The 23467-nt window shown below is 46.5% G+C and overlaps 1 protein-coding gene across 2 annotated transcripts in view; it reads left to right on the top strand.

Annotated features, from left to right (window-relative positions):
* Positions 1–5477: 5477 nt before the first annotated feature.
* Positions 5478–23467, top strand: part of SMARCD3 (SWI/SNF related, matrix associated, actin dependent regulator of chromatin, subfamily d, member 3) — a 111043-nt gene continuing 93053 nt past the window's right edge. Inside the window, exons 1-3 of one of the 2 annotated variants that reach the window (XM_040549878.1) lie at positions 5478–5493; positions 6715–7277; positions 8565–8758. The gene's annotated coding sequence lies outside the window, so the exon portion shown is untranslated. The remainder of the gene's footprint in view (positions 5494–6714; positions 7278–8564; positions 8759–23467) is intronic. The other variant, XM_040549874.1, reaches the window with a different exon arrangement.

Raw genomic sequence — 23467 nt, 5'->3', positions numbered from 1 at the left:
TCCTGGCTGTAGAACAGATACTCCCATTTTGTCCATTAGAGCTATTAGAGGATTTTCATACAAGGAAACAACTCCATCAGACAGAAAGGATATTTGTATGAGAATTTATTTTAGATGAAGTCAAGGCACACGTGGTGTAATTGCCAGTGTGAGAGGAAGGTGCTTCCAGGCTCTCTTGTCACAATGAGCCATTGAGGTTTTTCTGTGGCTGAGGATTTTGTGCAGCACAACACAGGCCTGAAGGCCATGCTGGACATGCAAGCACAGCACAGGCCTGCACCTACTCCAGGTAACTGTTACATGAAAATCATTTGAATGCAATTATTTAATTACTAAACAGTAAGATTACAGGTTCCCCTCATAGACCAGGAAGGACTTCTGTGCTGTACAGATGACAGAGCCCTAGCACAGGATGCTCAGAGAGGTTGTAGAGTCTCACTTCTTGGCAATCTTCAAAAGCCACCTAGATGTCCTGTGCAGCCTGCTCTGGGTGGCCCTGCTGGAGCAGGGGTTGGACCATTCTACTAACCTCAACCAATCTGTGAAGTTACACAACAAATGAATCGAGTTAATAATTGTTCAGCATATCAAATAAGAGCCATTTTTTTGATTTGGGCACTTCTAGTTATGTCAAAGGGGGGCAGCTCTTCACCCAGTGTTGTTTGATCCTTTAATTGATGATTTGCAAGCAAATGTAAGTTCTCTATTGACAAAATCTGCATGTGATATAAAAAATGTGTACTGCAGAAATAGGTATTAAGAAAGGGTAACAACAGAGAGTAGTGTGTAGCAGAGTAAGGTTATTCAAACAGATTTTGTCTTAAAACGTTCAAATACAGTTACATGCTTGGTGAAAATAAAGGCATGCCACTTCCCCAGAAAGGATGTATCAAAAAGAAAAATCTGAAAAGAATTTGTATTAATGCCAATTGGCAACCTAATTGCCATCAATTTAACAAGGACCCACTATTTTAGGCACTAAAATACAGAGCTCTTGCAGCCCTGAAAAGTTTACTGTTTAAGATTTAGACATGAGATAATGGGTTTATACAGGTAGACAATCTTGAGGAAACAAGTGTTGTTGATTTGAGACAGTAATAATACCCCCGAGATGCAGAATTTTCATTACACAGAAGGTTGTGAGGTGATCTGATTAGAGTGTATAAGTAGATAAACTGACTGAAAATGCTGGATACTAAAGAGGTTTTTAATCAGGTGGGGTTAAGGGGTATGAACAAAAGCACCAGAACCAATAGCTTTAAACTGAAGCAAATAATTTCAGCTGAAAATAGGCATACGCTTATAGGGATGTGATTAACTAGTGAAATTACAAAGCAGTAGATTTTTTAGTAAGTTTGAATTTGTCTGGTTTGTTACAGATCATTGGGGTCCCACATGAAGTGACCCGTCATACGTACAGGCAGAATTATTTGTCCTTCATGGGCTTAAATTTCATGACTGTAAATAGCGAATGAAAATTGCAAAAGAGAAATCGATCAAAGGCTATTAAGTACAAAGCCAACACCTCTGTCACAGTAGGTCTCTGAATCAAAAAACACTGTGAGCTAGGACAGCATGGCAGGAGCTATTGCTATATGTCTGCCCTGTTTTATGGTCTTTTCTAGGCATTCATTACTGGCTACTGTCAGAAACAGAATAAATGAGTCAGATGTACTTATGATTTGACCCTGTACCAACATTTTATGTCATTATCTGAAAAGAAGGAACAATCTTCTTCAAGGACGCTCTTTAGTTCAGCCAGAAATGATGAACTGTATGAAGATCATGACACAGAATTCTTGGATTGTACTGGGGTCATGGACTGGTCAAGAAGATAAATCACCATGAGTGTAAAATTCAACTTTGTAAAACTCAGAAAACGCATACCCTCATTAGCTGTCTGTTGTGTCTGCAACTGTGCTTATTCTGTTATGTTCCAGGTACATGTACTTTTGTGTATACTTCACTTTCTTCACGCTCCATGTACTTGAATATTCTTTCTTGTCTTCAGTTGTAGTAGTGGTAACTTGCTCCTCTGGATGTGCAAGACAGGCTTGCTTAACCCTTATCCTGTGGATTTATTTTTTTTTTCTGATCCCAGAGAAAAATGAACAGAATATGTTACAAACACAGGAAGCTTTTTTCCCAGCTGCATTTTTAGCTCCAGAAAATTGGTGAAAATAGACTCACCATCTCCTCACCTATGAAGGAGCTGTCACCCTATTCCTAACTAATGATACTTACACTTTTCTTTTTAATTATTATTATTAATGCAGGTGTTGTGAAAAATACTGTATCTGATCATGGTGTACAACAATCTTCTCCAAGACTCTGGAATATAAATAATGTGACCCTTCCAGGTAAGGGGGATGTGCAGCCCCTCTCATCTGGGCAACCTGCATGGTTTGCCACTCTACTCCGTTGACAGTCCTAAGCAGCTCAGTTGTGTACATATAATCCCTAGAATGGCTGCAGATATCACAGTCACAGCCAACAGCATTCTGAATTTTCCCACTGCAAAGTGGTTCACAGCTAGTTGTTGGCACTCTGGAACATGCAAGAAAATAACCTGCAGATGGTCTAGGCTGTTCCATAGGCAAGGTTGGGAGTTACTCAAGTTAGTCAAGACCAGATACTGAGAACAATATAATCTCATCAATAGGTACATATTTCCCTATCAAAATCAAAGTATTCTTTCTCAGCACAGTCCTCTATTCTTTACTCCAGAATGAAGACTTATTTTCTGAGGAACTTGCTCTTTACTATTCAGCTTTGAGAATTACCTAGTCACATATCTCATGAAACATACTTTCCAGTACTTCAAAACACAGACATGCTCGCTCAGTTAAACAGTCTCCTGCAAGTAGTCCTGGCCTGAACCACCAAAGGGGTTTCTTGCAACACCATCTCAGGGCCCTCATGGGTCATGTACCTTAGGCAAAGGTAGTCATCCTCTCTTGCATTCCTATATCAGATTACCTTTCCTGGATGTACACAGCCCTTACATATCTTCTCAATATGCATTCTAAACCTTTTCTTCCAGGATGCTCAAAGATGGCAGTTTCTGGATTACAGGTAATGCAAAAACTTTCTGTTTACTACTGTGTTTCCAGTGCAAATAGCTGTGGCAAGAAGGCGGCTAACAGTGTCATTGGCTGCATTAGGCAAAGTATCGCTATCAGTTCAAGAGAGGTGATCCTTCCCAGCATTGGTGAGGCCACACCTGGAGTGCTGGGTCCAGTTCTGGGCCACCTCAGTACAAAAGAGACCTGGACACACTGGAGTCCAATGTAGGGCCAGGAAGATGCCGCAGGGCCCAGAGCCCCTCTGCTGTGAGGAGAGGCCGGGAGAGCTGGGGCTGCTCAGCCTGGAGCAGAGGAGGCTCCGGGGGATCCCGGCCGTGGCCGGCAGCACCCGCAGGGAGGTGCCGAGAGGCCGGAGCCGGGCTCTGCCCAGCGGTGCCCAGGGCCAGGCCCAGCGGCCCCGGGCCCAGCCTGGAGCCCGGGAGGCTCCCCCTGCCCCCCAGCAGCACGTCCGTGCTGGGCGGGTGCCGGAGCCCTGGCCCGGGCTGCCCCGAGAGGGGCTGGGGGCTGCTCCCTGCACAGCTCCAGCAGCGCCTGCCCGTGGGGCTGGGCACCAGCTCTGGGGGCTGCTGGAGCACGGCTGGGACCAGAGGGACCCAGAGGGCCCTGACAACCTCAACAGTTCTGTGATGCTGTGAAAATATGACACACAGGATATGACACAAAATATGACACACAGGAAAAATGCATTCTGAAGGCACATCAATATATATCCCCAATTTAAAAATACCCAGTAAGATATAAATCCACCTCATAATCTTTACAAGATTTTATTTTAGTTTTTAGGCTTACACCATTTCTGAATGCCTGGAGTTGGAAATATTGCTTGGCTTCTGCTCATCTGATACTCCTTTTAAATTGAGTTGTTTCCCTTTACCCCTTTCTCATAGCTCCTTGGAGCATCACTCAAAATTACTCACTCCCAGTGCTCATCCTATACTAACTCCCCTGCTCATCCCTCATTGTTTCCAGTGCTTCTTCAACTTAAGTCAGACTCTCTTCAGTGCTTCTTCAAATTATTCTTTGAAAGTGTACTTCATAAATGCCTTCCACCGGATATTCACTAATGTTTCTTGTCTTTCCTCATTATTATTGACATACTGTACCAGATCCACAGCCCACCAAACCCAGTGCCCTCACTTAAGAGCTAGAAAAAAAAAAAAGTATGCAAATTTAGGATAATAATTCTTGGCAGAGACGAGTTTTGAATTTGAAACGTTATACGTGCTTCAAAGCCTTTTTCTTCCCGCGTTCACTTGTAAAACGCGGTTACTTTTGGTAATATCAGGACCAAATTTCTCGCCGCATCTCGGTAACTCGGTGCCCTCGCAGTGCCCGCGGCCACCCTCGTTCGGCACGGGGCAGAAGCGCTGAGCGCACCCCCGGGTACCTCTCCCGAGCCGGCGGCCCCCGGCCCTGCCCCGCGGCCCTCACACCCCTCCCGGCGCTGCCGGCCCCGGCCCCGCCGCCAGGTGGGTGCTCGGGGCGGGTGGGCGGAGCAGGCCGCGAGCGGCACGGCCGCCGGGTGGCCGGGGCAGGTCGCTACGGCCCGGAGCCGGCTGTGCGGCGGAGCCCGACCCGCCTGACGGCGGGGACGGGACTGAGCGCGGCCGGCGCCGGGGCCGCTCCTGCCGCTGCCGGCCTGGATGGCGGCGGGCGGAGGCGCTGTGGTGCGCGCGAGAGCTGTGGCGGCGGGGCCGGCTGCCGTGGCGAGGGGGCTGCGGCGGGGCGAGGGGCGCTGCGGCGGCGAGCGGGTGGCGGCGAGCGGGTGGCTCTGTGGTAGCGAGGGGCGCTGAGGCGGTGAGCGAGGGGCGCTGCGGCGGAGCGGGGGCGGTGAGAGAGGGGCTGAGACGGGGGGGCGGTGAGAGGGGGGCTGTGGCGGCGGGGCTGAGGCGGTGAGTGACGGGCGTGCTGGCGAGCGAGGGGCGGCGGGGGGCTGTGGCGGCGGGCCCGCAGCTGCCCGACCGTTTCCTGAGGCTGCCCCAAGCCCCGGCAGCGGGCGAGCGCTGTCCGGCGGCTGCGGGGCCGACGGCGCCCCGGGGCCGAGAGAAGCGCGGCCGCTGTCCCCGCCCGTCTGCAGGAGGAGCCCCGCGCCCCCCCGGAGGGTTCGAAAGCGGTCGCGGGGACCGCGGAGCCACCGGCTCCCCGCAGCCGAAGCGGCGCTGAAACACGAAAGGTCGGAGCGCGGCTGGGCAGGAGGAGCGGCCGCTCCCGCCCCGGCCCCGGCCCCCGGCAGGCTGCCCCGGCGCCGCGCTGCCGGCCCTGCGCGGGGGGCGAGCGCCGCGCACTTTACAGACGGTCCCTGCGCCGCTCTCCGCAGCGCCGCGCAGGCGCCCCGCGCCCGGCGCTGGAACGGCGGCCCCGGTGCGAGCGGGAGAGCGGCGCGGCGGGGAGGAGCGTGGACGGGACGGTGAGCCTCGCCCCGGGTCCCGCCGCCCCCCGCCCCGGGCATCCGTCCGGCTCGACCCCGCGGCGGCGCTGGCCGCGGCGCTGCCCCGGGCGCCCGGGGGAGCTCCGGCTGCGGGACGCCTCCGCCCGGCCGCTGCCCCCCGCCGGCGGCACCCCGGGGCCGGGCACGGACCCCGGGCGCTGGCGCTGCCCGCGCCCCGCCGCTGCCCGTAGGACGCTCCCGGCGGGGGGACCGGCGGAGTCCTCGCGGCCCCCGAGGCAGCGGACCGCGCCGCCGTGTGCCGCCCGGCCGCGCCGCCTCCCGCGGCGCTCCGCTGCCCCCGCACGGCTCTGCCGCGGACCGGGGGCTGGGGCGGCCGGCACGCCGCGCTGCCCCTGCTCGTCGCGCTCGGGCTCGGCGTCGCCGCCGGCCTGGCCCCCGCCGGTTTCCTTAGCGCGCGCCCCCGCATCCCCGGAACGAGCTGCGGCGGCTTCGCTGTGTCGGAGGGACCCGGTCAGATCGCTTTGAGGAAGGCAGGTGGAGAGGGGGAGCCCCACGCTCGTCTGCCGCCCCCAAACGGGGACCGCGAGCCCGCTCGGGAGCTTTTTCCTCTGCACGGTCTGGTCCTCCCATCGGAGAGACGAACGCTCGCCTGAACCCACTCAGGCCGCCATGGGGTGGTCCTCTGGGGAAGAGGGTCCCCTTCCTCAGACCCTGGCCCCGGAGACACGCTGCGCCCCAGCGCTGCCTTGCAGCCAGCTGACAGGTGTCTCCAGCGCTCCACAAACAACCAGCCTTCATCATGCGGGAGATACACTCAAATAAAAAAGGAGCTATTTGTCAGGCTGCCTTTGAGCTGGCCCCAGTTTTTCTTTCAGAGGGTAACACACAGTCCCAGGTACTTACTGAAAACAAACTGACCCAAATAAGACCGCTGCTCTGTATGGCCCGCATCTCCTTGACTCCCACTTTGGCACCACCTGCTGCTGGAGGTTGCTGCTTTCTCCCTCTCTCCCGTCCCCTGGGTCCTGAACTCTCTTCCATTTCCCCTCTCAGCGTGGCCTGTGGAGGAGGACCCTGTGTGCATCTACCCCTGGAACTGGTCTCCCACTAACACTGCTAAATCATTTTTTGAATGAAACCAACCTCTACGCTTGAAAGGAAAACACTCATCGGAAGTGGAGACTTCTGGCACATATCCTGGGGTGACTGGTGATTTTCATAATCTCCTACCTTATGCAGATTGATACTCCAGGAAGGCCCATGCTCCCTGAACTTCCTTCCAGAAGAGATCCACGTCCAAACTGCGATACAACATCTACCTTGCTGGCTTTCCTCAGGATGGTGGGGAGCAAGAGCTTCTTTGATTCTCCTTTCCTCCCCTTTGAGAAGGACAGACACCCACCTAAGGAGAGACAAGTACTCTGGAGCAGATATCCTCTTTGCCAATTGCTGCTGGAGATACATTTTTTTTTTTTTGGAAGCTGCTGCTCTGTGCTGCATACTTTGCTAGGAGATTAGGTGGTCATTTCCAAGCACTAGCCCTCATCCAGGCTGTGGCCTGGTATTGTCAGCACTGCGCTTCTTGGAGACACTGACTTAATAGCACTGCACATCCAGAGGAGTCCTGCTGCTTCAGAAAATAACCAGTTCCTTGGTGCTGCCTCAGGAACAATCAACAACCTATTGTTCACCATGGGGACACCACCATGAGAAACCAGCCCTTCTTCCCTGGCAGAATCTCCTGCCTTCCGGCTGTGGGGAAGAAACTCCCAGCCTGGCCCTGCTCATCAGGCAGGGTGAGGGTGAGATTCCTGGCATCGTCAGCCTTTGGTTTCCTCCTTTTCTGCAGTGCTGCAGCAATGTTCCTTTCTGTACCTCATGTACTGTCTCACTTTGCTCTCCTGGCCCAGCCCTTCTTACTTGCACTGCCTCCATTGCTGTGTTCTAACTCAGCCACCGCTTTCTGAGACTCTATCCTTCCTTGACTTTGTCTCTGTTCTAAGTAGAATTCACCATAATCTTTCTGCCTTTGTTTTGGCCCTGCTGATCTGAGAGCCTTGTTACAGTCCCTGATGGATTTGTTTGCCCTTATGCTGACCAGCACTGCCTAGCCTGGCATTGTGATGCTTGTATTTCCCTTTCTTGCCTATCTCTTCTTTGAACAGCTGCTCCTAACTGTATCACTAGGTGTGGGCTTACACCCACGAATGCTGTGAGTGCTGTTGTTCACATGTTCTGCTGTAATGCTTCTGTCCTTCATCAACTACAGTGAAGAGATGTCAAAAAGAGCAATATTCTGTATGGACAGGTACAGCTGGCTCAGCTCTTTCCAAGGAGCAGCTGCCTTTTCCTTCTTACCTCGGCTCATCTGCTCAGGGACCTGTCATGAATATGTAGCCACTGAAGCTGCCTGACTGTACCCTGGATCTGTGGGATCATTAGTTATCCTAATCTACAACACTCTCGCCAGCCTACCAAGGCAGCTGATAGTGCCTGCTGAGATGCTATGGTAGTCTGACAGCCATTAAAGATACCATTTTTTAAGAGTGAAAGCAAGCTGATTTGGTTAAAGTTCCTGAGCTGGTCTTCTTTCCCAAGGTTGCCATGGATGTCATATGGCAGAAATGTAATTGAGAACATCCATGTGAGAAAGTACCCTTGCTTCTTGGTTAGACTAGACAAATTCCAGGGATCTCTTCCAGTCTTAACCGTTCTGTGGTTCTTATTAAAGTAAGCCTCAACATGTTGACAGATTATAGGCAAGTGTTGTACTTCCATATTTTCTCCAACTTTCCCAAATATAAGTCAGCTTCAGTCTGAAAGTTGAATAGTTTGTAAATGTGGCCCAGTGCCTGGGCAAAAGTACCTTACTGGCAACATGGACATGCACCTGTTTGCAGTTGTCTGACGGGAAGTCCTTAATCACTGTCTGTTGCATCTTTCCTTTCTTGATCTTTCTTTCTCTCTCTGTTTCTCTTTCTTTGAGTTGTGCTGTCTTTGAAGTGTCTCGTAGGTTGGTCTGTTCTAGGAAGTTCTATTTATATTGTATATTGCTTCTCTCTCACTCCGTATGTATTTTCTTTTTTCAGACCTGGATCCAAATGCATCTTCAGCCTGCTGTCTTAAAGCTGTTCCTGCTTCAGGTCAATTAGAATATCTGCTGCTAATTCATCATGACATAATATCTGGTTTCGTGCCCCATCCTGTTGGATAAGTTTGCTGTTCACTCTTGGTCTATACAGAGGTGACTCCAGGTGTTCATCATCTACCTAGTTGGGTACAGGTAGGTTTTAGCCCTTTGAAAAGTGACCTGTTCTAGGTGGGAAGAATGTGACTTATATTGACACTGGAAAATATTTGGACATCTGGAAAATGTTATTTTGTGAAATAAGTTCTGAATTGCCTTCTAGCTGCTATTGATCTCATCTGGTCCTTTTACTAGTCAATTCCTTTTCTGATAGTTTCTACTACTACTGTCAGGGAGGCAGATGATTAGGCAGAGTAGACTGGTTCAGATCAAGTAATGTTAGAGAATGCAGTTGCTAAGAGCAGGCCTAATAGAGGAAAGAATGAAGAAGATGAAGTAGCAGGTATTCTCTCTGGTGGCTTATTACCCAAGTAGCTACAAGTAAATGTGATTAGTTCATGCCAGATGGTTATTGATTTATAGGGTTGCCCTGCTTTTTACAGAGATTTAAATTAGCATGGTTAGTTCTTACCATGTAGCTGTTAGGCTTCTCTAGTGCCTGCTGTTGCTGGATATCCATTGGTCATCTCTGTGATAAGGTACTGAGATCTGTCTCTCCAGTCTTTACTTTCTACCAGTAGTTCCAATCCTCGTGTAAATACCCAGCTTCATCCACCTATCTTTTTCTCAGCCAATGCACAATACATCTGTAAGGGACTTTCTCTTTCCTACAACTGGATCAGTGCCTTTTTGCCTTTTATAGCCTGCACAGGTCATTTCACTGGTAGAGTGCCTACTAGAAAAACTAAACCTATTTTTCATTGGAAACAAATAGACTAATGTAAAACCTTTTGATTTTAAGAGAAATTATGTTTGTTATTGCCATCTTGTTTGGCCTGTTGACAACCATATTGCTTAGTCTGCCACAGCATAGTTATGAACTTTGGACGTGGCTTTTTATCTGCTGGCTGAGCTAAGGAAAGTCTGTTACAGAGAGATACTATTAGTAGTTTACTGATCATGACTTACATGAACCTAAGAACTGTATTGCACTAAGTCACACCAAAGCATCCTGTCTCTGACTAGTGCTAGATATATGAAAAAAGAACAGGAAAACAAGGCAAATACTGAATGTTTTTCTAGTCAGTTGGAATCAATAGTTTGGGCTAAATAATCTTAGAAAATCATACAAATTCTTATGTCTGCTTTTTCAATGTTAAGTTATCTTCACTGGCAGGAATTGTTCCATTTTCCTGGTCTAGACTCATCTAGCTTTATTTTCAGTACATTTACTTTTCTGTGATTATGTTTTCTGTTACTATTCTGTCCTTTTCTGTTCAACTGAATGTTCTCTTGGATTCTGAATCCAGGGAGGACTATAAGACCATTCACTTTGGCCTTTTCTTAAAGGTAGTGGGCACTTGAATCCAGCTTACAGCTGTTGCTGGTTAACGGTATGCCTTTTAGAAAGGCAGTTTGGTAGTTCCTGTCATTCAGGCTCCAAATTACAGAAGGCTGAGGAGATTTGGTGGAGGGGGGACCAGACAAAAAGGAGTGTGACTGCAGGGCCTTGACAAAATAAATTGTAAGTAAAGGCAATGAGAATAATAATCTGTTAATCACAGGAAGCTCATTTGTGATTTTCTTACTTGTGTTTGTACTTGTGGATGGTGTTGGGTTCAGGTTACCTATTGAATGCAAGACAGCAAATATGGCAAAATGCTTTTTCTAACTAATGCCTAGGAAAGTTTATTTCCTTTTTAGCTCTGATTCACCATTCCATTTGCTTCCCTTCCTGTAACTGTCAAATGCTGTGTCCTCTATGATGACTAACTTGTTAGAAGCCATTGATATTAAAGTTAATGCAGAGTATACCTGCTAATGTAGTCTGACTTTCTGCAGACAGCTTACTCCACAACCTTGTCTGAAATCAGACGAGTTTATGTATTAAAACTCTTTTAATTGATCTTAATCTCAATTAAAGATAAGGTGTTAACTTTAAACTTTGGTACTCTTAATCACTTGGAGCTCACTTCTCTTCCAGTGTGATATTGCCACATTGGTTTCCAAACAGAGTACTTGAGCTAACGCCTGGAATTTGCTGATCTCCCCTTAAACTGAATAGCATTCAAGGAACTTAGTTTTTCTGGAAGGGTGGGATTGGAGGAATTGAATGGTTCTGACTTAAAAATATAAAGCATTGAGAGTTCTGGCACTATACCACAGGAATTATTCAGGTTTTTAATTTATACAGAAACATCGTAAGTGCATAGAAACAGGCAAATAACTACAACTTTCATGCTTTTTCTTCTGGCTTACAGAGTTATTGCTGTGTTATCCAGAATGTGTTTGTAACATAGATAGTGGTCTTGTTCAGGAAGTGTTACTCAAAGGTCATCAGTTGGGGTTTGCTTGATTTTCATGAATTGACAGCCTGAGTTGCTCTTGTCAAGTGTTTCTGATATTCACAAAGTAATCATACAGACAATGACAATACGGTCATTCTCATACCTGGATATATTGATAGCCCTGGCGCCTTAGTGTTGGACAAGGATCTCATGAATTTTATGGAAAGCTGTTTTCACCATCTTTCTATTTAAAAAACAAACAAAAAAACCCTTTTGTTCATTGGCTCCAATGTTTGAGAAAGAAACTTCCTGTCCTTTATAGCCTCTGATAGTCCAATAGCCTTTACTGTTTTGTACTGTTATCATAATGAAGATGATGTCTGTATTTGCCTATGGTAGTTGTCCAAAGTTAGGGATATTGTTTTTCTTTGAATATATCTATCATCATTTTTTAAATGAAGCCTCCAGCTAGACTGAAGATTTTGCCTCCTGCAGGATATCAGTTTGAGTCTATCAACATTGTGTCTTTTAATTTGTACCCTGAAATTTGGGCATTACACTTATTCTCTGCCTGTAAATGAATTTTAAAAATAATTTGTATAAAGGTGGTTCAACTCCTATCAAGATCCTAAACCACAGAGAAGAAAATATAGCTTACCAATCATATATTCTTAATTTATACGAACAGCTGTTGTACCAAAGTGGAAATTTGTATAAACCTGACTTTTGATATGCACGTGACCTTTAATTTTTTAATGTGCTTTTCATGATGTGAAAGAAATTGGAGTTGATCTGGAGAAAGTGCAAGGCCTAATAAGGTATAACATTCAAAATATATGAATTCAGTAGTTTTAAAGATTTAATAATTTTCCCCGGCAAATTATGTGTGATTCATGGAAACTGGAGAATCTACAGTTACAAGGTGATATCTAGATGGAAGGCAAGAGCTGTGTTTGTAGCTGCTAGGTCAGCAGAGAATGATTTTTAAATGTTACTTGTAGATAATTTTTTAAATCTTTCCATTTCTGTCATAGCAAAAGAACAAGTTGCAAGGCTACTTAAGTTTTTTTAATTCTTACTTTTTGTTTGAGATCACAGGAATAACCATGTGGAGTCAGATCAGTATACCAGCCAGCTCAGTTACTTTGTGGATAGTGGCCAGTATGAGTAGTTTCAGGAGAAAGTACAAAGCTCATGCAATTTACTGGTTGTTTACAGATTATTAGATCTCACAGCTAAAAAAGAGTTTTGTATCATTTGGCATATGTGTTCTACGGAGCTCTAATGGGCCTCCATTTGGCCTTACTGTGAGCCCTATACATTCCAGAAAGACAAGCTGCAGTTTGGTTAGGTAAATTAAAAACGGAATGTAATGCCTGTAGACGCTCTATCAGTTGAGGGTTTAAGAACTTAGACAAATATGTTAAGAAGGGATTTGTCAGGTCAGTACTGAGTTAGGGCAATGAAGAATTGGAAGATCTAATGGCCACGCTAACTGTGGTGGTTTTACTCAGGTGGGCAGCTGAGCCCCACCACAACCACTCTCTCACTCCTGCTCCTCAAATGGAAAGGGTGAGGGAGAAAATATGATGAAAAGAGCTCAAGGGTTGAGATAGGGACAAGGGAGATCACTCGATAATTATCATCATGGGCAAAACAGACTCAGCATAAGGAGATTAATAAAATTTATTACCTATTACTAACAAACTAGAGCAGTGAGAAACTAAAAGCAAAGTACAAACACCTTCCCCCCATCCACCCTATTCTATGTCCTCCCCACAAGCAGTGTGGGGGAATGGGGGGGCGGGGCTGTGGTCAGTCCCTGGCTCATTGTCTCCGCCGCTCCTTCCTGGTCCCTCTCTGCCCCTGCTCCCCATGGGGTCTCTCCCACAGGATGCCGTCCTTCCCAAACTGAGCCTGTGGGGGCTGCCCACAGGCAGCAGCAGCTCTTCAAGAACCGCTCCCACAGGGCTCCGTACCACGGGGTCCATCCCCCAGGAGCAAACTGCTCCAGCACAGGTCCCCCACGGGTGGGCGGCAGCTCCCCCTAGGCCCCCAGCTCCTGCGGGGGCTCCTCTCCACGGGCTGCAGCTCTGGCCCGGGGCCTGCTCCTGCGGGGGCTCTCCATGGGCCGCAGCCTCCTCCAGGCCACATCCACCTGCTCCACCGGGGGCTCCTCCACGGGCTGCAGCGTGGAGATCTGCTCCGTGTGGGACCCATGGGTGCAGGGGGACAGCCTGCTCCACCAGGGGCCTCTCCACAGGCCGCAGGGGAACTTCTGCTCCGGTGCATGGAGCATGTCCTCCCCCTCCTTCACTGACCTTGGTGTCTGCAAGGCTGTTTCTCACTCCTCGCTCTCCCAGCTGCTGTTGTGCAGCAGTTTTTTCCCTTTCTTAACTCTGCTTTCCCAGGGGTGCAAACAACATTGCTTGTTGGCCCAGCTCTGGGCAGCAGCGGGTCCCTTTGGAGCTGTCTGAAACTGTCCCTTACCTAACATGGAGCAGCTTCTGCTTTCTTCTCACAGAGGCCACCCCTACAGCCCCCCACTACCAAAACCTTGCCATGTAAACACACTACACTAACCACTTTTCTTTGATTCTGTAAGTATTCTGTTAGTGATGTCTGTTATATTCTGTCTGTCCTACAGGCAAGGGGTGCAGGTTCCAGCAGTGCCAGTTCTACTTATGTAGAAGGGAGTGCCATTGTATTTGTCTGAGAGGAATGTCATTTTTATTTTATTTTTTTTTGCTGTGCTCCTAGCTGCCATGTGCTATGTGGCAATGCTTTGTAGCATAGTTTGTATGATGACAACTTTTGGCCACTGGCTCTTGTTCTTTTTTTTTTTACCTTCCTTATTTAATTTAAAAGTCCTTCAGTACCTGAGATTTTGTGAGTTTGTACTTACATTGAATGTACTTAGCACAATGGTGCCATCTCAGAACATTGTGTTTAGTTCATTAAACATGTTGCATTATTTAAGACTTTCATGGTCAACATGTTTCAGACCTCTGGATTGTTTCAACATTTCTGTGAATTGTACATGACACTACTTTATCCAGTGTTCCCACATGGACTTCTCTAGTGGCTAAGGCATATGGAGAAAATCATCCCTCTCTCCTTAGTTTCTTCTCTCCATAAATCCAAGAGTTTCTCTGACTCTCTTTGCCACAGTAGGGTAAGTAATGTGGTTTGAGTTGTTTTCACACTGTGGTCCCTACTTCCAGTTCAGAGTTACTGCTTTTCAGAGTTTCTGCTTTTCAAGATAAAATCTCTTGCTTTAGGGGGATGTTCTTTATCCTTTGTTCTTAGATTGTTCCTTGCATTTAAGTACACACATTATTTGAATGAATCTATCTTAATAAGATGTTTTTAGGTCTTGATACAATAGATCTGTCCTACACTCCAGTTTATTAGAGGTGATTTTGTATTAATTTCCCATATGCTGAATGACACTGATGAATATTGTCTGACTAATCCTTCCCTGTGGAGGTACCTTTGCTTTTAACTACATTCCCCAATTGACACTTGTTCTTTGCTTTGTGACAGCAAATTGGGGACATTATTGATATTTCATAGTGCTTATTAAAAAAATAGTCCAATACCCTGCCACTCCCTAGAACGGTCTTTCAAATCTCTCATGATTAATGCTAAGCAATAAGCTGCCCCTCACAGAAGGTTTGTGTTAGTTCTCAGTAGAGTTTGGCTTTTGTTCTGTGGGCTTTGCTCTTTACAAACTTTCTCTTTTTTTCCTCTTAATACTTAGTATTACAGCTCTGGGTATTCATGTATGAATCTAATTGTCTAGTACAAGGCTGTCTATATATAGTTTGTAAGTAATTTTGGTGCAATTCTTGTTCTTAGTAGTCCAGATCTAGCTCTGAAAGGAAGCAAACAAGCAGGGACTGCCAGGAATGCCAACACTAGGTCTCCAGTATTATGTGTAGACCAGTTGGGTCCCAATTGCGTGTGGTGGAACATGTGAGACATCTGCTGTTACAGCTTTTCTGTGGACTATTTGCTACTTCCTCTCTCAGTCATCCTCTAAAGTATGTGGTGGTGTGTGTCTTCTGGCTGTATGGCATGTAAAACTTTTGCTGTGTGGTCTTAGGGTCAAGAAAACTGGATGCTCCATATGTAATTGACCCATTTATACATCTTCAATGTCTCTTGGCAAGTGCCATAGGCTAACTGTATGCTGCATGAAAAAGCTTATGTTAATCTTGAATTTGTTGCCCCCTGTTCTTTTGGTGGTCACCTAGATCTTCTGTAACAAGGTAATGTGCTCCTAGTTTTGTCTCAGTAGTAGTCTTACATCTGTACACTTTTCTCCTCAAAAAGTGTACGGCCCTTTTTTCCTGAAAAAAAAGCCCTTTTTTTCAGCTCCTCTTCATAAGAGAATTATTTCATAGCTAGTTTTCATATATCTGTATCTTTATTAATTCTGCCGTATACTTTCTTGAGATGTGATCAACATTGGCTGCAATATGATAAGAGGAAGAGAGAACTGCTGTCTATAATACCTTCTGTCAGGCTGTCTATAAATCCTTCACATTTAATTCTGAGTGAATGCTTCCGTCAAGTATTGCAGCCATCTTTCTGTGCTGGTGTATTTAACATTGTAAATTGTACACAAAGTTGTAATTAGTTGCGTCCTGTCTTTTGTTCAAAGAATTAGTGTCCCGTTTGTGCCATAAGTATGCCATTGCAGAGAATGAGTCGGAATGTCTTCTGCAGAGGTAAACAGTGCCCCACAGGTCTATTATGTTCTTATTCTATCATCTGTTGTGCGCTTGTTCTATTAGGGTTAGAATTCTTTGAAGAATCATGTGAATAAGAGCAGGCCTGTCAGTGCATTGTACTTAAGTCTTTTGAAAATGCTCTCAGTGAGGTTTCCGAAGAACGTAAAGGCTAATAAGGGACGTATATAGTCAACAAGAAAAATTCCACATAAATAGTTAGGATAAGTAGGGAATATAAGGGTACACAAAAGGTGAGAGTGCACCTCTCTTTCATTAAGATTATCATGTCAAGGATATTTTCGGTGCAAAGGGGATAACAATGAAATACAGGAAGTGCTAAACAAAACCACAAAGACACAAACTGCTAGTTTAAGGGATAATGGAGACAAAGACCAAATGTCTGCAGTCACTTAATGATGAGCCATTAAGAAACTACAGGCATAACTTTGCAGAGGATTCCCCTGGACTTGGTAATTGATAATAAGGGGGAAACAAGAGGAACATCAGGGTTTGGAATATTTGAAGAGGCCTGTGGAATTATGCAAAACTTACTAGGAAATGTTTATGGGTAGTGGGGTGGGGAGAAGCAAAGTGGGAGGACAGACAGAAGAGGGTATGAAAAGGGTCACTTGCATGCACACAGTAGCTGGTCAGTACATTTCTCTGGCTGAGACCTGTGCCTGATTGTCACAGTCTATCCTATCTTTTTATTAAATCCATTCTTAACTTTCTGTGTAATCTCTCTACCCTATGTGTGAGTTCTGTAAAGAATAGGTGCCACAAACGGGCAAGACTGATGTGAGTGTATACCAGCAAGTGGAGTCAGACCCAGGGGTGCAGCCATCCCTTGCCTGTGGTGTCTGCCACAGGAGCAAGTGGTTGTTTCAGTGTCAGTAGCTAGAGGGCCCATATCTCTTGGGAGCATCTCCACAGATCTCAAAGACTTTGTGTCTGGAATGGCAGCTACTGTGGGGACCAGCATGAGTGAATTTGGGGCCAGCAACTGGGGGTGTAGGCACCCCTGGGCTTTGTTGCCAGCAGCTGGAGTGAGGGGGAGTCTCAGGGCTAGCCAGAGCAGGTAAGGATCTCAAGTCCTCCCATTGGGTCTGGCATGTGTCCCAAGCGCCAGCTACTGTGGGGGACTGGGGTGAGTGAAATGAGCGAGCGTCTCAGCAGCAGCAGCTGCAGGTCACAGCCCATGTGCCAGGTGCCAGCTGCAGAAGATGGGTGGGTGTCTTCCCTAGACCTGGTGTGTGTGGCAGGGGGTGCACGTGTAATCTGCTGGCAGATCTCAAGCAAACTGAGGGCTTGTCAGTAGATAGGTGGTCCAGTGTCTGGGCAGGCCTATGAGATGAACAGAGAGCTTGTACTGTACTCAGGCAGTCCGCGAGTGTGGGGCGCTATATTGGGCAAAATCAGCAGGGTTTGTGGGGACATGCTACAGGAGTGACTGTATAGGAGGAGGTCACAAATTGCCCTGTGTTGGTCATAGCTGCTTCCAGCCAGCTCAGCAACATACAAAATGGATCCACCGCACATCAAAACTAGAACCAGAGGAGCACAGGACACCTCTGTGAAAATATTTAAGAAAGGGCAGTAGTTGCCAGGCACAAGGGGAGACAAGCAGAGGTAGGAGAGATGCTGGAAGGAAGATGCCCAAGCAGGAACAAGCAGTGTTGCTGGAGCAGAGCAAGAGAAATGCAAGAGCAGAAAAGATATCCAAGAAGGGTGAGGAAACACCAGAGCAGAATGGAAGAGACACCTGAGGAAACAAAATGTGTACAAGAGGACAATGATTAGGAGTGAGGACACAAAAGGAGAAGGTGTACCTGTAAGGCACTATGGCCCATTGAAGAACCAATGATGAATAAGAAACAAAAGAGCTGAAAAAAGAAAAGGAACCCCTATGCAGTGACCCCCATCTCCTGCACTGCCTGCTGCCTCACCAAAGGGACTGAATGTAACATCTGGCAGGGGGATTGGAAACTGGAAAGTGGAAACATCCAGAGTGAGGCTGAGGTGTTTTCCATACATGTTATTTTTATTTCTCAGTACTAGAATCAATAATTAAAGGTTTGTTAGTTGCCAATAAATTAAATTAAGCAAAATTCCCTGACTGGAGGCTTTTTTTTGCCTGCTGTTGTGGTTTAACCCAAGCAGGCAGCTGAACACCACACAACTGCTCACTCACTGCCCCGTAGTGGGATGGGAAAAGAATCAGAAAGGTAGAAGTGCAAAACCTTGCAGGTTGAGATAAAGATAGTTTAACTGGTAAAGCAACAGCTGCTTGCAAGCAAAGCAAACCAAGGAATTCCTTCCCTGCTTCCCATCAGCAGGCAGGTGTTCGGCCACGTCCAGGAAAGCAGGGCTCATCGTGCGTTACGGTTTCTTGGGAAGACAAACACCATCACTCTGAAAGTCCCCCACTCATCCTTCTTTGCCCCAGCTTTTATTGCGTGATGCCATGTGGTATGGGCCGTCCCTTTGGGTCAGCTCTCCCAGCTGTGTCCCCCCCCAGGTCTTGGTGCACCCCTAGCCTGCTCAACAGCAAGGCAGCATGAGAAGCAGAAAAGTCCTTGGCTCTGTGAGAGCACTGCTCAGCAGCAACCAAAATGTCAGTGTGTCATCACTCCTAGTGTCACCACAAGTCCAAAATGCAGCATCAAATGAGCCTCTATGAAGAAAATTAACTATCCCAACCAAAATCAGAACACTTGCCACAGATGTCTGTGAGATGGGTGTATGACTACCTGCATCTTTTTGCTAGCAAAGTAAAAGCAGGACTGGCTGGCAAGCTGGAGACCTGTGGAGTGGGTATGAGGATGGGGGATCCAGGTTGGGGTATCAGGTGGGCAGAAGGGGTGTGTGATACTCAAGGGATCCATGAATATGTATGGGCTTGTGAATCTAGAGAGTGGCAGCATGTATGCTTTCAGTAGTTAATGTCAATCCTGGTAAGCTGGAGAGGAGGAGTTGGCTGTCTGGTACTTATGTTTTGTGTGAGAACTGGCATGTGCATACTGTGCATGTGTTGAAGGCACAAAAGTTTTCAGATGCCTTCTCAGTGTAACTGCTGTGTCAGTGTTCTCCCTGTGTCTGAGTGTGTGCATGCAAACTCGGACTCATTAGTGACTGAGCCTGCAAATGGGAAAACAGCAGCTGCGTCCATTGGCCTGGGGCAGAGCCCGCTGAGTCTTCAGGCACACTGGGCTGGAATCTCTGAGTCCTGACGCTGCTTGAGGGGTGGCTGCTCATTGGCTGCATCCCTTAACAGGAAACAGAAGTATGGATAAATGTTCAGTTCTTGTAACAGAAGGACTACCATTTTGGTCCCGTTGGTGGCCAGTGTATTATATAAATGATTTCTAAAGAGGTAAATAACAAAGCAATAAAATTAGCTGATGATGTGACATTATTCTGTGTAGTAGAGCCTAAACCTGTTTCTTAAGAACTGTGGATGAGGTTTTTTCAAACCTGATGATAATATGGCAGAATGAACATGGATCTTATCAATGTTTACACATATCTTAAGTGTGGGAGACAGTGGGATTTGGCCAACCTCTTTTCAGTGGTTTGTGGGGATAGGACAAGGGGCAATGGCCACAAAATGTAGCACAGGAAGTTCTGCACCAACATGCAAAAGAACTTCTTCACGATGAGGGTGACGGAGCACTGGGACAGGCTGCCCAGGAAGGTTGTGGAGTCTCCTTCTCTGGAGATGTTCAAGGCATATCTAGATGCCTACCTGGGCAACCTGCTCTAGGGGACCTGCTTTGGCAGGGGCTTGGACCTGATGAGCTCTTGAGGTCCCTTCCAACGCCTACAATTCTGTGATTCTGTGAACTGAATGTTGATGAGTTTATATGTAAAGTGTGTAGAGAAAATAAGTCTACCAATGTAGCCATGTTGTTGTCCAAACTATCTGCTTTCTCTCAGGAAAGAGATCTTAGCATCTTTATAGATCTCCACAAATATCAATTTAATGTTAGCCATTAAAATGGAAAATCCAATGTTAGATATTATAGGAAAAGAATCAACAAAACTGATTTTTTTTATTATAGAGTTATGAAACTCCATGACTTACCTATATGGTGAATGCAGTTTTATATCCCTTAAGATTTATTAACTAGTAGAAATTGTAGAATTCTAGAAAAGGTGATGAGGATAGTGAGAAATTGGGAGATTCCATCAGGGGAGGTATGTGAGAATTCTTTAGAAAAAAAGACAAAGACAACTGTGCTAGAGATCTATACAGCCATCAGTGGGGGAAAGGCAAGTTGCTATTTATAGAACATATGGACATGTCATGAAATTATCAGGCAAGAGGCTTAAAACAAACACAAAGGGATATTTTTCATGTCATGCCAAATTAGATCATAGCACTTATTACTAAAAGATGTTTTAACTCTGTACTATAGATGAATTCAAACAAAGTTGTTAGACAAGTCCATTGCTGGTAGTCCAAGCTCAGGAAGTTAATAAACTATAACAGTTAGAAGAAGGAAGGTCACAAGAGGAATAGGTATGTCTTGTTTCTTGCAATAGTAGTAGTATTGTGGCTATGATGCTCTATCCATATATTCAAAAGGCAAAGGTTTTAATGCAGTGGAGTATGGTTATTTGAATATCTGATGAATATTTATTTGAATATCTTATGTAGTTGCAGAAAAGGCCAGTCACAAGTGGTGTCCCTCAGGGGTGGGTCTTGGGACCGGTGCTCTTCAACATCTTTATCAATGACATAGACGATGAAATCGAGTGCACCCTCAGCAAGTTTGCAGATGACACCAAGTTGAGCAGTGCAGTCGATACAACAGAGGGAAGGGATGCCATCCAGAGCGGTCTGGACAGGCTGGAGAAGTGGGCCCATGAGAACCTAATGAAGTTCAACAAGGCCAAGTGCAAGGTGTTGCAATTGGGCTGGGGCAATCCCAGGTACTTATATAGACTGGATGAAGAAGAACTTGAGAGCAGCCCTGCGGAGAAGGACTTGGGGGTCCTGCTGGATGAGAAGCTGGACATGAGCCAGCAGTGCGCGCTTGTAGCCCAGAAGGCCAGCTATGTCCTGGGCTGCGTCAAAAAAGGGGTGGCCAGCAGGGAGAGGGAGGTGATTGTCCCCATATACTCTGCTCTTGTGAGACCCCACCTGGAATACTGCATGCAGGCCTGGGGCCCTCAGCACAAGAAGGATGTGGAGCTCTTGGAATGGGTCCAGAGGAGGGCCACTAAGATGATCAGAGGGCTGGAGCACATCTATGAAGAAAGGTTGAGGGAACTGGGCTTGTTTAGCTTGGAGAAGAGAAGGCTCTGGGGAGACCTCATTGCAGCCTTCCAGTACTTGAAGGGAGCGTATAAACAGGAGGGGGAATGCCTGTTTACATGTGTTGGTAGTGATAGGACAAGGGGGAATGGTTTTAAACTAAGACAGGGGAGATTTAGGTTAGAAATTAGGAGAGGGTTTTTCACTCGGAGGGTGGTGAGGCACTGGAACAAGTTGCCCAGAGAGGCTGTGGATGCCCCGTCCCTGGAGGCATTCAAGGCCAGGCTGGATGCGGCTCTGGGCAGCCTGCTCTAGTGGTTGGCAACCCTGCCCAGAGCAGGGGGATTGAAACTAGATGATCTTTAAGGTTCTTTTCAACCCAGGCCATTCTATGATTCTGTGAAAATAAATTTATTATTATTTTATTATAGTCTTTCTTTTGAGCATCTGGTACTAATCATTGGCTAAGTGGACATTTGGTATGAGTTCTGATGCCAGAAATGTGTATTTTTCCACAGTCTTCATTAAAAATACAAGGATAGTAAGTGATAAATGCTTCTTTTATTCCAAACGTCAGTCCTTGTTAAGCAGCTTTAAAGAAAATAAAGAGTTTAAGCAGTATAGCTGTAACTCCCCCCATCTTTGACTGTGTGGTTTCTTTAGTGTATTAGCTCTCTGAACTTACAGTTTTCCCATACCTATGCAAGTCTTCTGGACTGATTTAAAACTGAATATAAAAATACTTTGGTTCCGTTTACGGAGTGTACATTAGATGGGAAGAGGAGTGAAGTTGGGAGAACTTTTTTGGGAAATCAGTTTTCACCAAAATAAGGGCAAAACTTCAAAAGCCTGATTGTGTTTTTCTTAGCAAGTTGTGCTGTGGGTGTTCTGTCTGATGTGGATAGTTGGGGTTCCTGGAAGCGGTTGGTAAGATTAGGGTTTTCTTTGAGTTTCATGCAAGTATGAAGGTGCCTTGGAGGGAAGCAGAACAGAGATGTCTCAGATTATATCATCTAGTAGGCCTGGATCATAGAATCACAGAATGGTTTGGGTTGAGAAGGAACTCGAAGCCCATCTAGTTCCAACCCCCCTGCCATGCATAGATACCTCCCACCAGCCCAGGCTGCCCCCAGCCCCATCCAGCCTGGCCTTGGGCACTGCCAGCGATGGGGCACCCACAGCTCCTGGGGTCAGCCTCCTGAAGTGCCTCACTGCCCTCAATATGATGAATATCTTCCAAACATCTAATCTAAATCTACCCTCTTTTAGTTTAAAGCCGTTACTCCGTGTCCTATCCCTACACCCCCTGCCCAAGAGTCCCTCCCCAGCCCTCCTGCAGCCCCTGCAGGCACTGAAGGCCGCTGTGAGGTCTCCCCGCAGCCTTCTCTTCTCCAGGCTGAACAACCCCAACTCCCTCGGCGTCTCCTCACAGCTGAGCTGCTCCAGCCTCCGAGCATCCTCGTGGCCTCCTCTGGACTCGCTCCAGCAGCTCCACATCCCGGTGCTGGGGGCCCCACAACGAAGGCAGTGCCCAGGTAGGGTCTCACAAGAGCCTGCTGGTTGCGCTGCTGCTGGTGCAGCCCAGGGTATGGCTGGTTTTGTGGGCTGTGAGGTCACAGTGCCAGCTCAGTGTAATACTTAGAAAACTCACTCTTTGAAGGGCTGGGACTGAGCTAGCAACGTGTAGCAATCTTGCTGTTATTCTTTTCCTGATTATGCTACGTTAACCCAAATTAGTTTATTTCAAATGCCTACAAACACAGCTAGTTACAAGTGAATCTTACTGTGAATTTTCTTCAGCTTTCCTGCTTCCTTCTTTGTAAAATTGTTCTCAACTGCTCTGCTTCTTTCTTTGAAAACGTATAAGTTATGGGCTCACATAATTCAGCTTTATTGCTAAATTCCATTTAATAAGTTCCCAATCTGTCCTGGCTGCTTATTCCTGTTTCTTGTTTCTTTCTCCCCTCACTGTTTTGCTGTAGCAACTTGTGGGACCTGTAAATGAGGTTAAGACTGGTTCTCAACCTGAACAGTATTCTCCCTTCACAGTACTTCTGTTACCTCTAACTTGTGAAGAAAATCTTGAAACATGAGGAGAACAAGGGCTGTGTAGCCCAGCTAAAATCAGTGAGGCAGTGTTCTTCAGATAGTGCTGCTTTTGACATAATCATTGTTCATGGAGTTTGCTCAGTAGTTTTTTTATCACAGCAACTAATTGAAGAGTAGCAGTTTACAAACACCAGTCATTTTGCAACTGTACATTTCAGTACTTGTTAAATAGTTGTTGCTCAAAACACATTTTATTCTGTGATTTCTCGGTTTAAATTCTGCCACCCTGCATTACTAGTACATAAAGAAGACATGGTTTATTTGATTAGCTGTCTATGTCTGTATCTGAACTAGTCCTCATAAGTTTCCTTTACAGTGAGTAGAGAGTTATAACATTTTCATGATGATT

The sequence above is a fragment of the Cygnus olor genome, chromosome 2 (genome assembly GCF_009769625.2).
Source record: "Cygnus olor isolate bCygOlo1 chromosome 2, bCygOlo1.pri.v2, whole genome shotgun sequence".
In the NCBI taxonomy this organism is placed as follows: domain Eukaryota; kingdom Metazoa; phylum Chordata; class Aves; order Anseriformes; family Anatidae; genus Cygnus; species Cygnus olor.
This window is presented reverse-complemented; position numbering and strand designations above follow the sequence as displayed.